The 13,329-nt window shown below is 43.3% G+C and overlaps 2 protein-coding genes across 5 annotated transcripts in view; one reads left to right on the top strand and one right to left on the bottom strand.

Moving 5' to 3' along the window:
* The window catches only part of LOC130356901 (beta-crystallin B1-like), an 83,589-nt gene that overhangs the window by 15,903 nt on the left and 54,357 nt on the right, over positions 1-13,329 (bottom strand). Inside the window, exon 2 of one of the 4 annotated variants that reach the window (XM_056559042.1) lies at positions 6,225-6,264. The exons of the other annotated variants lie outside the window; for them this stretch is intronic. The gene's annotated coding sequence lies outside the window, so the exon portion shown is untranslated. The remainder of the gene's footprint in view (positions 1-6,224; positions 6,265-13,329) is intronic. 4 annotated transcript variants of the gene reach the window in all.
* The window catches only part of CRYBA1 (crystallin beta A1), a 66,070-nt gene continuing 57,424 nt past the window's right edge, over positions 4,684-13,329 (top strand). The window contains exon 1 of the mRNA XM_056559039.1: positions 4,684-4,764. The gene's annotated coding sequence lies outside the window, so the exon portion shown is untranslated. The remainder of the gene's footprint in view (positions 4,765-13,329) is intronic.

Below are 13,329 nucleotides of genomic sequence, written 5' to 3'. Positions count from 1 at the left end.
ATTTCTGTAGAGTGTGTCCCGCTCTCCCCATGGAGGCCCCCCCTTTTTTTCAAACATGTGGGCCCCCATGGAGAGGTCGGACCCACTCTATTTTTACTCTGCGTGACTGGCCATCCTTCAACCTTCTTATACACTAATTACTTCCATGTAACTCTATAGCACTTTATTTTATCTATACACCTATTTTACATTTATTTTATATCTTTTTATTTTTATTTTTATTTTTATTTATTTTTTCTTATTTTTATTTTATTTTTATTTTTATTTTCTTCTTTATTCATTTAATTATTACTTTTTATTTATTTTATTTTTATTTTTATTTTAGTTTTATTATTATTTTTTTCATTTTTATTCTTACTTTTATTTTTATTATCTTTTTGTTTTCCATCTCAGTACTATACACTTTATCTGTACACTTTACTGTACGTTAGATGTATTGTTCTAATGTTTACAATATATACGACACTATATTTAAATAAGAACGCATATATACTGATTCTAAATGTGAACACTGCTTTATTAAGATGAAACAACTCCATGTTTTCCCATTCCACTCCGCTATTTGCGGAAGATTTAAACAGAAACACACCTGTAACAATTAGACAGGTAACATGTATAAAAGGACTTTGAGCTTCACTGTTAAAGATATCTCTACTGAGGAAAGGGTCATATATAAAGTACCCTGAAACGCGTCTAGAGAAAGAAATACTTATTGCATGACTACCGCAATCTACAAACCGCAATCATCTATCTCCGATACAACTCCATCACCTGCTGATTGTACACCTGGCTACAACTTATCCGCCATTCCACCAGACGCCGAGAGATCTTCCACGAGGCTTTCTTTTCCCTGTTTCCGGAGCAAGATCCACATATCTCCGAGTATATCTACATCTCCGGAGCCACTCCGTGATCGGTGACTTCTCCTTGGCCTGCGGCAACCGGGCCCGTCATCGCAAGCGCATGCCAGCGCTGGATAAAGCCTCCATTGCATCTGCCATCGAGCCTGCTATTACTTCGTGACCGGTGACCTTTTTGGCCTGTGGCATCCGGGCCCGTCACCGTAAGCGCACGCTAGCGCTGAATACAGCTCTTATATATTTATCTCTCGGACGTCCAGCCAAAACCACCCTGAGGAGTTGGTAACTATATCACTTTGTGAACTGTTCTAAATCACATGGGAACGGAGTATACCGCACAAAAGTATACTATGTCGGTTTACAATATATTGAGATAGCGGTAGAGCGTTATTTACATGCTATAATTTTTACAAAAATATTTTTAATATATGTTTTGTATTTAATTATCTCACCTCCCCACAAGGGCCCTGTGGTAGGAGGCATTTTTTGTAATACATTTGTATTATTTATTTTATGTCCTATTTGTATTTTTTATATTAAATTTGTACATCATTTAAAGTGAAGCACAGTCCGATTTATCATTTATTTTTTCTGTAATTTTATCATCATGTACCATTTTATGGTATTAATCTAGAGGCATTTGGTACCCCCCCTTTTTTCCTTATATATTATTTTGTACTAGTATTTTTTGGTGTAAATACTTTCCAATTAGCCTCGATTAATTTATATTGTGAGCTGCACATACCCCATTTTTTTCGATTTAATTTACAAATGTGTTTAACTTTCTGGAGCCAGTTGATATATAAAAAAAAAGTTTTTTCCTGGATAACCCCTTTAAGGTCCTCAACTAAGGCGTAGACTAGAACCATAAGAAACTAGAATGCAGAGTCCATATGTGCAGCAGTACTTCACTTTTTATGTAGATCCTATAGCTGCAAAATGATAAATAATGTTGAATCAGGTTGCTGTCATGTCAACAAATATTTGTTGGCTCTTTCGTGAGAGATGTCTATAGGCCAGTGTTCCCAAACCAGTGTGCCTCCAGCTGTTGCAAAACTGCAACTCCCAGCATGCCCGGACAGCCGTTGGCTGTCCGGGCATGCTGGGAGTTGTAGTTTTGCAACAGCTGGAGGCACACTGGTTGGGAAAAACTACTATAGGCAGTAGAAAAACTTAGCATAATACAGAGCCAATATACAGTTCTCTGAAGAATGCTAAAAAGCAGATCTGAAGGGGGAAAACCACTTAGCAGAGCAATTGTACCTCTTTGTTTTAATAATCAGTGGAGTCTCAGATTAAAGGGGTACTCCGGTGGAAAACTTTTTTTTTTAATCAACTGATGCCAGAAAGTTAAACAGATTTGTAAATGACTTCTATTTAAAAAAAAAATATCTTAATCCTTCCAGTACTTATTAGCGGCTGAACGCTACAGAGGAGATTCTTTTCTTTTTGGATTTCTTTTCTGTCACGACCTCAGTGCTCTCTGCTGCCACCTCTGTCCATGTCAGGAACTGTCCAGAGCAGGAGAAAATCCCCCTAGCAAACCTCTCCTGCTCCGGACAGATCCTAAAATGCACAGAGGTGTCAGCAGAGAGCACTGTGGTCGTGACAGAAAAGAAATTAAAAAAAAAGAAAAGAATTTCCTCTGTAGTATACAGCCGCTTTAAGTACTGTAAGGATTAAGAATTTTTGAAAGAAGTCATTTACACATCTGTTTAACTTTCTGGCACCAGTTGATTAAAAAAAAAAGTTTTCCACCGGAGTACCCCTTTAAGTCCCCCCCTGACAATAAAAAGCTATGACAGGCTTATAACATGTTAAATGTTTTATAACATTACAGTCATGTAGCAGTCATGTAGCTACAGTAATAGAAGATCACCAGAAAAAAAGAAGGCAATGTCCGTCGTGAATAAACCCTTATGTGACTAACAAGGTTTACATAAATTCTACATTATGGAGTCTGCAGTGATAAGTATAGAATGTGCATTGAATTGTGAGCTTCTAATTAGAGATGAGCGAACTTACAGTAAATTCGATTCGTCACGAACTTCTCGGCTCGGCAGTTGATGACTTATCCTGCATAAATTAGTTCAGCTTTCAGGTGCTCCGGTGGGCTGGAAAAGGTGGATACAGTCCTAGGAAAGATTCTCCTAGGACTGTATCCACCTTTTCCAGCCCACCGGAGCACCTGAAAGCTGAACTCATTGATGCAGGATAAGTCATCAACTGCCGAGCCGAGAAGTTCGTGACGAATCGAATTTGCTGTAAGTTCGCTCATCTCTATTTCTAATAAATATATTACTTTCTCATCTTAATTATATTCAAAGATCAAAGTGCAATATTTTCCATATATATACATTGACTTAATAAGTGATAACCTTGTCTCTACTGATCATTACAGGTTTTGTCTCTACTGATCATTACAGGTTGTAAAAACACATAGGATTTTGATCTTACTGATTAAATATTTTTTGTATTCACTGACCCCTATACCATATTCTGTACCATATTCTATACCAAATTCTCTGCTCCCATGTGTGTCTTATAATCTGTCCTAAGGTGAAACAACCCAAAGGACCAGCTATACTTATAAGACAAACAATATTACAGTGTCACAAATTTCGGCTAACACAGATAGTGAAATAATTCTATAATACAAGACATAGGTCCTATAAGAGTTCGGTCCCACATGAGACTGTAGGTAAACCTAAGGGGTCATCTTTAAACTGCAATACATCTTTAAGGATGGGAGTACATGGTGACGCATGTATATATCCAATTCTACACATATACCATCATATAATACCTGATTTAAAGAAGAAGGAGTATAAAAAGCAGCACACATGTATTACTCACTGGAACGCTGTGACTGAGCCAATGAAGCAGATGGTTGGTGTTGAGCCAGACCCCCTCCCCACTAATATATACTCCATAAATTTGCTTGCACTAAACTTTCTTTTTTAAGCTTTTTTTTTTAGGAGTGGTCTAACTTGAATGGAGAATACATAGAGTATCAGCCCAGAGGCCCATATCACGTACAATAGAAAATTAGAATTTATGTAGGGTCCGGGAGCAGAAAGGGGCTTATGAGCTGATGCTGCTTATTGTTTTGTGTGAACACAAGAGCTCAGCAAAAAACAAAGGTCTCAATGAACGACACATTTTTTTGCCTTGGGAGTCAATGGAACAAAACTGCTGACGCTATCAACTGTGGTGTCTGCAGCTTCATTACCTCACTTGTTCAAGAGATTTAGGGGCTAAGTAAACTAAGAGTCATGTGACACCGCCGCATTGGTGTCAGCAGGCCCCAGCTCATATTTCCATATCTGTGTCATATTTACATAGGTGCAGCTATCGATAAGTAGATACTAGTTGTTGTTTTTTATATTATTTCTGACGGACTGTGAAGCCCCTTTTACTGCCTAACTACCAGCAGATGTGGCTTGTTAAATGTCCGAGACCGAAACATTGCAGCACAAACCTTAAATCTGGAACTACGTTTATATTTGTGGTGGCCCAGTAAAGGAGTTGCTCTCCTACACCCTTTCTGTTCTGTGTGGCGGACTCTATTTCAGTGTCCACCATCATTATGTGTACCTTAAATGGTTAACAGTGCCCTATGTTATCTATTCATTTGTCTTTCTAATGTTCATATGCCTTTAAATGTTGTTACCAAGTCATGTAACCAGGGAAGGTGTCAGTGAGCAGGTGACTTGTGTGGTGACCTATGGGAGTACTCCAAATTGCTCCCTTAGAAATCCAGGGAGGCGCTAGCTAGTCAGTTCTATGCATGCTGAGGTACAGTCAAAACCTGAGAGTGTCTGGTGTCCTGAGGAGACCCAAGGCCTAGTCACGCAGCCACACTTCCATCACCAAGTGCCCCGCTGGTGGACGTCAAAGCCTGGTAAGCAACAACAGGGGTGAAGTCTAGTCAGTCATAGTCAAGTTAGTCAAGTCTGCTAAAGTCAGCGTGGGTCTGCATAATTCAGTTCAAATCCACTACAAGTCCCAGCGAGCCCGCAAGTCTCCTTAAGTCACTGGTCATCTCCTTGGGCCTAACTGAGCTGTAAAGACTATTCCATCTGTCTGCATCAGTAAAGCTGCCGTTGTTCCGTAACTTTGCATCGGAGTGATTATTTGGCAGTTGCCTAGCCCAGGAACCAGCGGCCATACCTCGGGTGTAGAGGATAACCATGCCCTGGCGTCATGAACACAAGGGGTTAATGCCTTCTGCCTCTAGGGTAATAACATCTGCCCTTCATCACACCCTCACCACATATTTATCTTATGTCCAGTCACAAAAGGACTAGAATAAGCACTGGATATGTATGTTGCTACATATGCTTTTATTCTATCTTTACATTGAAGTGTAAAATTTTAAAAAAGTTAACCGTGTTGGAGTGCTATGGACTTTTATGGCACCCATCACCTAGACTGCGATGTGTAGAACCTTTGTGTATTTGTATGTTATATGTTATTGGGCACAGGACTTTAATAAAGTATGTTCACATAGGTAAAAACCACACTCATGTGAATCGCTGCGCAGAGGCTTTCTCTGAGTTGTGGTCAGCAAGGGGGTTCGGGGGGGGGGGATAGGGGGGATAGGGGGGCAGACCCTAGACTCCCACTAGTGGGAGCCCTGTGTGTTCAGCAATGTTTAGATGTTTGGAGGCGGGCCCGCATGTCGACGTGACTATGGCGCATTGGCTTGCCTCCAAGCCTCATCCCACATACAGGGCTGCAACCGGGTTGCCCTGTGTTGGTCTCCTCATAGGAAAATATTCAGATTTTGTGCAGCATGAAATATGCTGCTTATATGCTAGAGCATAACCACAGGAATATGCCCACTAAGACAGATTACCAGTTCTGCTGTAACAGCATCCATACAACTTGGCAATAGGGTGATCCTAATAGTCCAGTTCACTTTTGTGACAATACAAGTGGGTTTCATGCAGGTAAGATGCAATGTCATCACAACTGTGTTCTTGTCAGGTGAATTGCTGTGACGTCACAAGTGTTTTTCGACAAGTAGCAGCTGTGACATAAATCACAACAGCTTAAGGGAGGTAAGCTATTGTAACATCACAGTCATTTCTGTGACATCACAAGTCTACTAATATAAGGTAAATGGCTATGACATCATAAGTGCGTTTCTGAAAACTGCTGTGACATTACAACTGTGTCAGTGGGGGAAAGCTTAGGATTCTTATAGTATTAGTAAGATCAAAATGGCATTTGGAAATCAAGGAACCCATATATGATGTTCCTGCACATGGGCCTATTGTTGAAGATGTGTGCTCCTGGGCTCACATGTCCCAAAAAAATACATCAATTTTGTATAATCAGGTTTTAAAAAATACATACATTTGTAATGTCAGAGTAAAAAGTCACAAACAGCGGAGTCCTGTGTGAACAAAGGGAAAATATACAAAGATGCTCAGATATGGCTTTGGTCATGTTCAACACCATACTTCAGAGGCTATATATTAACAGTGAGAACGACTTGACTGCTTTAACCCCTTAAGGACCGGGGGTTTTTCCGTTTTTGCATTTTCGTTTTTTGCTCCTTGCCTTTAAAAAATCATAACTCTTTCAATTTTGCACCTAAAAATCCATATGATGGCTTATTTATTGCGCCACCAATTCTACTTTGTAATGACGTCAGTCATTTTGCCCAAAAATCTACGGTGAAACGGGGAAAAAAATCATTGTGCGACAAAATTGAAAAAAAAACACTGTTTTGTAACTTTTGGGGGCTTCCGTTTCTACGTAGTACATTTTTCGGTAAAAATGACACCTGATATTTATTCTGTAGGTCCTTATGATTAAAATGATACCCTACTTATATAGGTTTGATTTTGTCGGACTTCTGGAAAAAATCATAACTACATGCAGGAAAATTAATACGTTTAAAATTGTCATCTTCTGACCCCTATAACTTTTTTATTTTTCCGTGTATGGGGCGGTATGAGGGCTCATTTTTTGCGCCGTGATCTGAAGTTTTTAACAGTACCATTTTTGTATTGATAGGACTTATTGATCGCTTTTTATTCATTTTTAAATTATATAAAAAGTGACCAAAAATGCACTATTTTGGACTTTGGAATTTTTTTGCGCGCACGTCATTGACCGAGCGGTTTAATTAATTATATATTTTTATAATTCGGACATTTCCGCATGCGGTGAAACCATATATGTTTATTTTTATTTTTATTTACATAAGAAACCAGTGATCAACGATTCTGCCGCATGACTGCTCATGCCTGGATCTCAGGCACTGAGCAGTTATTTGGCGATCGGACAGCGAGGAGGCAGGAAGGGGCCCTCCCGCTGTCCTGTCAGCTGTTCGGGATGCCGCGATTAGCCGCGGCTATCCCAAACAGCCCGACTGAACTAGCCGGGAACTTTCACTTTTAGCTGCGCGGCTCAGCTCTGAGCGTGCGGCTAAAGGGTTAATAGCGCGCGGCGCCACGATCGGCGCTGCGTGCTATTAGAGGTGGGTCCCGGCTTCACTATGACGCCAGGCCCGCCGTGATATGACACGGGGTTACTGTGTAACCCCGCGTTATATCAGAAGAGCAGGACCAAGGACGTACCGGTACGTCCTTGGTCCTTAAGGGGTTAAAGATATAGGCCCAGATTTATAAAACTGTGTGCGAGAAAAAATTAAGTCATTTTCCTCCAGCAACCAATCACAGCTCAGCTAACGTGCTCTGGTAAAGTGAAAGCTGAGCTGTGATTGGTTGTTGTGGGAAAATCACTTTACTTTGTCTCACATCTATATATATATATAAAAAACTCAATGGCCCTCATTTACTAACAAGATCCCGACACTTTTTGTCGGGTTTTGTGCCAGAATTCTGTCTGCGCCAGAATTTGCACCAGAATTTGCGCCAGAATCTGGCGCACAACCCGACAAAATCAAAATCAATCAGAGTGGAAAAAAAAAAACAACAAAAGGGGTGTTTTTCCCGACAAGAGGGGCGTGTTCCCGACAAAAAGAGAAAAAGCACTCCGAGTGTGAAGAAAACTCACAGGAAAACCTGTCAGTAAATTCCTCAAAACGGAGTGACTCAGGGTCTGTTCCATGTTGGGGGTAGTAGTAGAGGGGCTGAGGGATTGATCGCACCGGGTCTCACTTCTGAGACCCGATCCGATCAGATGTTATCAAGCAGGGGAGCGGGCTGCATGATTCCGATGCCCTGCAATGTACAGTAAACTTTCATTTTTAAATTCCCCACCGAGGAGCCAATCAGGGCTCATGTCAGGGTTTTAATATAGAAGCGCTGTGGTGGGCAAAGATGTATAGAATCGCTGGGGGGGGGGGGTATATATCTGGCCCCTCCAGCGTTTCTATATATCTTTCCCCCCTGCTGCACTATATCAAACTTAGTGGCCGCTGCACTTGAATAAATGTACTGCCCCCCCCAGCGCTATTATATATCTATGCTGACCCCCGCTGCGCATATACCCCCCCCCAGCTGCGCATATTAATATTCATGCTCTCCCTCCCCTGGCTGCCAATGAATGAGAACTCTATTAGCGGCGGAGCGGAAGGCTGCTGTCTGCTCATGCTGCTAAGAGTTTGTCATTCATAGCGGCCGGAAGCAGCTGCATATCATGCTGTGGGGGTCAGACATATGGATATATGTCTGACCCTCACATCATACATATACAAATGCCGGCTCACCGCTATGAATGACAAGTAAGCTATTCGGAGCAGCAGCGCGAGCCTCCCTGCACTGGTTTACTTGTCATTCATAGCGGTGAGTCGGCATTTGTATATGATGTGAGGGTCAGACATATATCCATATGTCTGACCCCCACAGCATGATATGCAGCTGCTGCCCGCTAGGAATGACAAACTCTTAGCAGCGTGAGCGGGCAGCAGCCTTCCGCTAATAGAGTTTTAATTTATTGGCATCCAGGGGAGGGAGAGCATGAATACTAATATGCGCAGCTTGGGGGGGGGGGGTCAGTATATATATAAATATGCGCAGCGGGGGTCAGTATATGCGCAGCGGGGGTCAGTATAGATATATAATAGCGCTGGGGGGGTGCAGTACATTTATTCAAGATATATAGAAACGCTGGAGGGGCCAGATATATACCCCCCAGCGATTCTATACATCTTTGCCCACCACAGCATTTCTATATTAAAACCCTGACAGGAGCCCTGATTGGCTCCTCGGTGGGGAATTTAAAAATGAAAGTTTACTGTACATAGCAGGCAGGGCCGTTTGAAGGAATTTCAGGACATAGTAACGCCGTCCCTTGAATTCTGGGAGCGCAACGTGAACAAACGTCGATACGAGGCCCCCACATTAGGTGCAGCAGTGTTCCCCCCTCACATTAGGTGCAGCATAGTTCTCCCCACATTAGGTAGGCAGTGTTCCCCCCACATTAGGTGCAGCATAGTTCTCCCCAAATTAGGTTGGTAGTGTTCCCCCACATTAGGCAGGCAGTGTTCCACCCACATTAGGTGCAGCATAGTTCCCCCCACATTAGGTGCAGCAGTGTTCCCCCCACATTAGGTGCAGCAGTGTTCCCCCCACATTAGGTGTAGCAGTGTTCCCCCCACATTAGGTGCAGCATAGTTCTCCCCACATTAGGTCGGCAGTGTTCCCCCCACATTAAGCAGGCAGTGTTTCCCCCACATTAGGTGCAGCAGTGTTCCCCCCATATTAGGTGCAGCAGTGTTCGCCCCACATTGGGTGCAGCGGTTTCCCCCCCACATTAGGTGCAGCGGTTTTCCCCCACATTAGGTGCAGCAGTGTTCCCCCCACATTAGGTGCAGCAGTGTTCCCCCCACATTAGGTGCAGCAGTGTACCCCCCACATTAGGTGCAGCAGTGTTCCCCCCACATTTGGTGCAGCAGTGTTCCCTACCCATACCCCCTGTCCAGACCCCCCCCCCCTCAGGGCCATGTTTTTGGTGGGGGTCTGACTGCTGAGACCCCCACCGATCACGTCGGTTGAAGTGGTTCTCCAGCTGTTGAATAGCTAAAACTCCCATCATGTCTGAAGAGCCTCTTGCAATGGGAGTTGTAGTTTTGTAACAGCTGAAGAGACACAAATTGGACACAGTTTTACCTATCATCACTGCAGAACTTACAAGTGACTACAGCTCTGATGGGACAGTCAGGAGAATACACAATGATGTCAGTGACCTGAGTGATGTCTTCTGACTTGAGTGATATCTTCTCTGTTATCTTTTCTTCTTCATCTGGTCCGGAGACCAGGTTTTCCTCCAGCTCCATCTTCTCTGCCCCACACTGTACCCTAAATAAAATACTGCTATACACTGTACCCACTAAATATAATCCTGCCACACACTGTACCCTGAATATAATACTGTCACACACTTTACTCACTAAATATAATATTGCCATACACTGTACCCTGAATATAATGCTGCTATACACTGTACCCACTAAATATAATACTGCCACACACTGTAACCTGAATATAATACTGCCACACACTGTACCCACTAAATATAATACTGCCATACACTGTACCCTGAATACTGCCTCACACTTTATCCACTGAATATAATACTGCTATACACTGTACCCACTAAATATAATCCTGCCACACACTGTAACCTGAATATAATAATGCCACACACTGTACCCACTAAATATAATACTGCCACACACTGTACCCTGAATATAATACTGCCACACACTGTACCCACTAAATATAATACTGCCACACACTGTAACCTGAATATAATACTGCCACACACTGTACCCACTAAATATAATACTGCCACACACTGTACCCACTAAATATAATCCTGCCACTCACTGTACCCCTGAATACTGCCCAACACTGTATCCACTGAATATAATACTGCTATACACTGTACCCACTAAATATAATACTGCTATACACTGTACCCTGAATATAATGCTGCTCCACACTGTATCCACTGAATACAATACTGCCACACATGCATCCACATCATATATACATATACACCCCCTCTTATCCTCTGTGTTCTCATCACCCCCATAACCCCCTGCCAAATCTCTCCTCATCATTACTATAACTCCCCCCCCCCCTCTCCTCATCACTACTATAACCAGGGGGGGTTATGGGGAGTGATGAGGAGCGGTGCAGGGGGGGGCACCTCTCGTCATCACCCCCCATAACACCCCCCTGCACCTCTCATCACCCCCATAACACGCCCCCTGCACCTCTTGTCACCCCCATAACACCCCTGCACCTCTCATCACCTCCATAACACCCCTGTACCTCTCATCACCCCCATAACACCTCCTTGAACTTCTTGTCACCCCCATAACACCCCTGCACCTCTCATCACCCCCATAACACCCCCCTGCACTTCTCATCACCCCCATAACACCCCCCTGCACCTCTTATCACCCCCATAACACCCCCTGCACCTCTTATCCCCCCATAACACCCCCCAGCACCTTTCTTCACCCCATAACACCCCCCCATAACACCCCCCATAACAACCCTGAACCTCTCATGACCCCCATAACACCCCCCTGCACCTCTCATGACCCCATAACACCCCCCTGCACCTCTCATGACCCCCATAACACCTCCCCTGCACCTCTCATCACCCCCATAACATCCCCCCTGCACCTCTCATCACCCCCATAACACCCCCCATAACCCCCCTGCACCTCTCATGACCCCCATAACACCCCCCTGCACCTCTCATAACACCCCCCCCCCCACACACACACACACACCTGTCATCTCCATTGTAGTCCCCTAACCACCATACAACCCCCCGGGCCCGACGCCCGCCAGGCCCCCAGCGCCAGTTTACTTACCCTGCCAGGGATTGATGCCATGACGTGAGGCTGCTGCTCCTAGTCCTGTCACTGCATATGAAAGATGCTGGAGAACGCGTGGGGACGTAAGCAGGGACAGGTCAGGTGATTGGAGTAGACGTGCGTGCCTGCGCGGGGCACGTGACGTCTCTACTCCCATCAGCCCCTGACATGTCCGGCCCTGCTTTGTTTCTTAAGGGGCCCGCCCCCTAAAAAAAGGTAATCTAATTGAAATGTGCGGCCTCCCAGACTATGAGGCCCGGTCATAGTCCTGGGGGAACCCAGCGGTCAGTGAGTGACAGTCGCAGTCACTCACTGACAAGCAGGGCCGCCATCGGGGGGTAGTCAAGCCATTAAAGAAAAAAAAAAGTCCAGGGACGTCTGGGCCATCTGAAGCTCTGGGCCCCATACAGGTGTATGGGTTGTACCCCCCCTGATGGCTGCTCTTGGGGGAAGTGCTCCGTCGCTACAGGATGGACAAGCACCGGCTCTGCTTGGGGCTCCCCAGCCAGCTCGGGGCCCCAAGCAATTGCTTGGTTTGCCTGTCCTGTAGCAACAGGTTTGATTGCAGGGGATCGGAACATACCGCCCACTCCCCTGCTTAATAACATCTGATCGGATCGGGTCTCAGAAGTGAGACCCGGTGCGATCAATCCCTCAGCCCCTCTACTACTACCCCCAACATGGAACAGACCCTGTTCCATGATGGGGGTAGTAGTACAAGCACTAATGTAGTCAGAATTTGCAGAGACTTTTTTCTGTCGCACAGAATACATTTTGTGCGACAGAAAAAAAACCTGCCACAGAAAGAAAATGAAATTGGGCTACAGATTAGTAAATAGCATCAGAAAAAAAAGGAGTAAAGGACGTGCAAAAACACAAACCACCATCCACTCTTAGTAAATGAGGGCCAATGTGTGTATGTGTGTGTGTATGTTCCAGCATCACGTCCAAACGGTCTAAGATATTAACATGAAACTTGGCACACGTTACATAGTACGGTCGAAAAAAGACATACGTCCATCAAGTTCAACCACAAACATAGGATAGGTAATTTAACCCTTACTCACCCCCATTTGCCAGGATAGTTAAGATATGATAGTTAAATTAACCCCACCCTTATATAAAAGATGGGTTTTGACTAAAATAAAAAATAATAAATAAAAAATAAATAACAAAAAATAACAATAATAATAATAAATAATAATTATAATAATAAAACAAACAACAAAATAATAATAATAAAAATAATAATAAAAAATATAAAAATAATGAAATAGAAAAAGTTCTAATGTTATCTAGGATACTATGGCATAACAATAAATAATAGCAAATAATAATAACAATAAAAATAAAAATAATAAAAATAAAAAATAATAACAATATATATAAAAAATTACAGAAAATTGCTCATTGTTACAAAGGTCTCCTTTTATTACATCCTATTAACGCATAAATATTCACGCATAAATATTGATGCCTTTTTCACATGAGATGCAGTAGCGTGTAACATTGCGCCCTAATCGTAATGTGTGCCTTTCCCGTGTATGTTTGATAATAATAAATACATATGTAAACAATCTTTTTTCTTCCCCGTGCCAAGTCGATTTCTTCCCTCTCGCGTGTTCTTTTCCTCCCCTCCCTCTTATTGTG

The sequence above is a fragment of the Hyla sarda genome, chromosome 2 (genome assembly GCF_029499605.1).
Source record: "Hyla sarda isolate aHylSar1 chromosome 2, aHylSar1.hap1, whole genome shotgun sequence".
Classification (NCBI taxonomy): Eukaryota; Metazoa; Chordata; class Amphibia; order Anura; family Hylidae; genus Hyla; species Hyla sarda.
This window is presented reverse-complemented; position numbering and strand designations above follow the sequence as displayed.